At 32.4% G+C, this 5,361-nt stretch overlaps 1 long non-coding RNA gene across 1 annotated transcript; it reads left to right on the forward strand.

The window, feature by feature from the left end:
* Positions 1–1,672: 1,672 nt before the first annotated feature.
* Positions 1,673–2,309, forward strand: LOC143631987 (uncharacterized). Its single transcript, XR_013153466.1, has 2 exons — positions 1,673–2,036; positions 2,154–2,309. It is a non-coding gene; the product is annotated as an uncharacterized LOC143631987 (long non-coding RNA).
* The last annotated feature ends 3,052 nt before the right edge of the window (positions 2,310–5,361 follow it).

Raw genomic sequence — 5,361 nt, forward strand, 5'->3', positions numbered from 1 at the left:
AAGCATATTCTGATTCAGACTGGGAAAAATGCTTAGAGACAAGGAAATCGGTTACTGGTTTCTGTGTGTTTATGGGAAACTGTTTGGTTTCATGGAAAAGTAAAAAACAAGCCACTATATCAAGGTCTTCTGCCGAGGCAGAATACCGGGCTATGTGTTCTGCAACTTGTGAAGTCATGTGGGTTGCGAACTTGTTAACTGAGCTCAAAGTAAACTTGAGTTTGCCTGTAAGGTTGTTTTGCGATAGTACTGCAGCAATATCTATTGCTGCTAATCCCGTCTTTCATGACAGAACTAAGCATTTTGAGTTGGATCTATTTTTTCTAAGGGAAAAAATTGCAAGAGGGTACACAAAAACAGAGAACATAAAGTCCAAATTTCAAGTGGCCGTTGTTTTTACGAAAGGTTTGCTCGTTGGTCAACATACTGAGATGCGCAAGTTGCCTCATATGTATGAAATTTTTGGCCATTAACATGAAGAAGGGGGGGGGGGGGGGAGGGTGTTGAAATATTACATGGTAATATGTTCTGTGTTGGTTAATAATTGTTTATTATAACTTGTTATTTTTTTCCTTTATGCATGTTTGGAAGTACTGATTGGAACTTGGTCACTAATGGGCTTTTGGACATCTGGATCATATTTGCATCTACTCTTTTGGACTTGGATTACTTTGGATGCTTGTGGGCTGAATTGGAGCTGGGCCCATATTTGAAGATAGTAAGGCCTTGAGGTTGTTTCGGGGTCAGCTAATATTTTTGTTCTCCGTCAAAACTCAAGGCTATATTAATAGAGGTTAGATAGTTGGTTTAATCTAACAAAGAATATATACATATGTTCAGTTTATACTTTTTGGTTTTCTCTCTAGTTTTTTGTACACGATCTAGGGTTAGATTCATTGTGTTTATGAATCGTTAATCTGTTAGATTGTGTAGAGGTGTTCAGATCGTTGTGGTCTTGATTGTAATTGAGGGTTTGTATTCTGCTACGTTAAGTCGAAGATATTGAATTGGTTTGGTGTTACTGATATCCAATTTTGACACATTCCAAGGGTTTTCTTATATTTTTACGTAATTTAAAATTGCTAAAATGGATGTTGTATATGGTTTCTATATTAATTGTTGTAAAAAAATGTGTTTTGTCTTGAACCCTTTCCAAGAGTGCATACAACCTGTATTGCAATTTGTATCCCGTGTGGTTTGTGAACAGGACCATTTTGAGTTCCTCTAAAATATGTTGAACAAGTTGACAATATATGGTTTATGGGCGGAACCAATTTTAATCCCTTTAAAAAATATTGAACCAGTTGACTACTTGTGGTTTTCTGGGGGATCACTATGAGTCTCTCTGTCTAATTTATGTTAAATGCTTGAGGGAAAATACTTGTATGCCATTTTATAATAGCATTCAAATTATGTCCATGTGTTTTAGACCAACTGTTGTGTTTGACTTTGATGGTGATGGTCAACCTCGTAGTCTGAGGTTGATCCGCCATCTGAATAGACAATTATAGTTCCAACACAATGCATTCTCGATTCAAATCGCTCTCAAAAACCCTAACCAACTCCAGTGACCATTTAACTTCAAAAGTCGAAATACAACAAACATACTTAAAATCAAATACCTCAACTTTCTCAACAGCACCATGTTCTTTAAAATCATTCTAGAGGTCGTCATTGGTTGTAGTGCAAGGGATGATACTCACAAACATTTCTTTTGCAACACAAAGGAGTCGTGTGGGTTGTCAGGGATTTGAAATTAGAAGTGGGATTTGGAATCTAAGAGAGGTTTTTTGTGAAACTGGGGATTAAATTTGGAGAAATGGGTCGTTGGGACTTGAAGGATTTGAAAGATGAGTAGTGACAGGGGTATCTAGTGGACGATATTATGGATGATGAACTTGTGACTATTTTGAAGAAGCCTGTTGTATGGGTTTTGAAGTTGAAATGAAAATGGTGAGGAGATAATGACTAATAGAGGTTGCGAAGATTATCATTTTCCCGTACAAAAGGAGGCAGCCGAAATCACGGTTTCGAAGGTGGTGAGAAGAAGGGTGGTGGCAAGTGAAAATGGTGAGGAGATAATGACTAATAGAGGTTGCGAAGATTATCATTTTCCCGTACAAAAGGACGCAGCCGAAATCACGGTTTCGAAGGTGGTGAGAAGAAGGGTGGTGGCAAGTGGCGATGGAGACAAAGAGGGAAAGCACATGGATGTAAAATGCTTGTGTCGGGTAAGATAATGGGATGAAGAGATAAAGGGTCGTGATGTATGGTTGAAAAGTATATTTCTTCACTCAATTTAAGGGTGTCAATAACAAAATCTCGACAAAGAGACACATTTGGTCCAACTAGAAACCATAGAGACTCAACCGGTTCAAAACCTTTTCAAAGAGTACAAAATGAATCCTGTCTCAACCCACATAGACGCAAAATGCAGTTCTCTCTTATTTTAGGTTACATTTTATATAAAAAAAGTTTAAATTACTCATGTGCCAATAAATTATATATGCATGTATTGATATGATGATTACTAAATATTTAACCATCTACAAAACTGTGTGCGGTTTTTCGTTTGAAACGATGAATTTAATTCAAACAAAGCAGAAGTATTAGTAAGACGCTAAAAACCGTACAAACACCAAACTTACAAAATATTACAAGAAGACTCTAGAAAATTTGACGGATGGTGAACGTTATATGTGTAAATGAGGGTTTGAGCTTCCGGAAAATAATAGAAGTATGAACATTAAATTATTCTTATTTGCATCATTAGTTTAAATATTGTTAGCAAAAATCAAACATAAATTATGTAGATCAAGACCTGCATTTTATGCTTCTAAATCATAAGAGTGCATACATTGAAAGTTATTATTTTCATATAACCAAATAAGTTAAAGCGGATATTTAAAATAGGTTGTGTAAGCTTTAATACATAAAAAATTACATACTATACTTATTTAAAAACATTCATTAATAATTTTAAAAAGTATAAACATAAAATTTAAAAAATATAAAATATCGAATATTTGTGTTGTCGGTTAGTCGAAAACATAAATACATTTCTCCAAACTTACCGGTCTAAGCACATGTTAAAATCGTTTTCGGGACAAGAAAAAAAATATGATTTTTCCAAAACAAATATATTTTCCTTAAATATTATACTGGGATATTAAGAGAAAAAAATATTCAAACTTGTGTATTTGTTTTTATTTTTTTAAAATTAGAAAATAAAACTATTTGACCTAAAACGAGTTAATTAAAAAATGGGATAAAATTCAAAAATTGGGTAATGAATTAGTCTAGGGAACTCCCACAACTACTTTTGTCGGTGGTTGGCCCCAACGTGGATGGGGGGTGGGGGTGGGTTGTTGCCGGACCCAATGCCACATCACTTGAAAAATTAGTGAATTGTGGTTCATACCTAATAAGACTCCATGCTAGGGGCGCGGTGGAGGGCGGTCTGGGGGCGTGAAGGGCTCGAAACACTGTAGGGGGGGGGGGGGGGGGGACGTGGATGGTGTGGGCTTCTGAATGATCGGCGCCTTTGGTGATTTGTGTGGGCCCTCTCTCTTTCCGTCTCTCACACACAAATACACACACACACACACATATATATATATATATATATATATATATATATATATATATATATATATATGCACACACACATACATGCGTGCGCGCGCACACATATATATATATAGAAAATGGTTTAAATAAAAATAAATTATTTCTTAAGAATGATAAGAACCAATCACATAATTTCTTTTAGCAATTTAATTAAATTAAGAAAAGGGTGTTTTGGTCTTTTAAATAGATAAATCAGTTACTAATATACCTTATTTTTGTGAATCATAATTGAACTTTTTAAATTGATTTCCAAAAATCAATTGATAAACCGTTGAAGTATACGCTTGAACACCTTGAATTATCATATGTTTTTTTCTTTCTCTCTAGATCTGGAGATTTACGGCTACAAAGAAGCAAGTGGGTTTTTTTTGTTTCAAAATATATTATTTAAAAAAAAAAAAACTTTTCCACAATTTTAAAAATGATTTTTAAATATTAACTCATGATTACGATGATTTGGAAGTCGTGATAATCATTCTCCCTGTTATAGGTATCTTGTTTATTTCTCACCGTCATATTTTTAAAGCTTTATTTGAAATTTTTTTATAATAAATGAAGACTATATTGAATCAACTGATGAAGCATCAAAGGCAATCAACACAGGAGAAAGATAGCAATCATAGTTTTTTAGTTTATAGCTTTCAAGAAAAGTGTTTTAGTTCTTATGGATTATATATGGTATTTTAGTTCATAAGGATTATGTATAAGATCACTGTGTTTTAATTTACTGTTATTGTGTCTTAGTTCATATGGATTATGAATAAGTTCATAGTTTATGATTATTGTGTTTTAATTTATTGTTACTATGTTTTAGTTCTTAAACGTTGTGTTTACTTGAGTTTATAGTGTTTTACTTCATAGTTTATATTAAAATCTAGAAAAAAAAAAGATTTTTTATGTTTTAGTTCACCGTTTATATTAAATTCAGGATTAACAAAAGTTTTTTTTATTCAGTGTGTATTAATTTGTTTGTATTGTATCTTATTTCATTTTAAAGTTAAAATTTGGATTTAAAATCTGATATATAAATACTGCAATTAACTATTTATCTTGAGTAAAGACCATTCTACCCTTTTGAAAATATTATAAGTGTTCAAAATTAAGACACTATGTGGTTTTTAAACCACTTTCAATCTCAACCATTGATGGATAGATCTAATGGTCTATATTTATTCTTAGGCTTCTTAGAAAACTATCTATTTTTATAATAACCCTACCATTATATATATATATATATAGGGGAAGGTTAACGTACAAATGAAGTTAACATGCTAAACATGAGAATCAAGTAGAGTAATTATATATACAAGTAGAGAAATTATCATAGAGTACTTACATAATTACTCTATGATAATACTCTACTTGAATCTCACGTTTAGCACGTTAATTTCATTTGTATTTGATCGAAACATATATATATATATATAGAAATTTTCAAATAAGAATAAGAAGTTTCCTAGGATTGGTAAGAACCAACAAAATTTTGACATTTGGCATTACAATGATGGTGAAAGAATAATTTTAGGAAAATGTGTCAGTTATAATATGGTACTTTTAAATCTCAACCATTGATTAACATGATCCAATGGCTATGATTTATTCCTTGTCATCCTAGGAAAATATTTATTTTTAGGATAACCCTCCCATATATATATTGAAAAGGGTTCAAATAAAAAGAAGTTATTTCCTATGAATGGTAAGAACCAACAGAATTTTGACATTTGACATTAA

Source organism: Bidens hawaiensis, unplaced genomic scaffold (genome assembly GCF_021521415.1).
Source record: "Bidens hawaiensis isolate Kalapana, Puna unplaced genomic scaffold, B.hawaiensis_p1.1 tig00006322_1, whole genome shotgun sequence".
NCBI classification, from domain to species: domain Eukaryota; kingdom Viridiplantae; phylum Streptophyta; class Magnoliopsida; order Asterales; family Asteraceae; genus Bidens; species Bidens hawaiensis.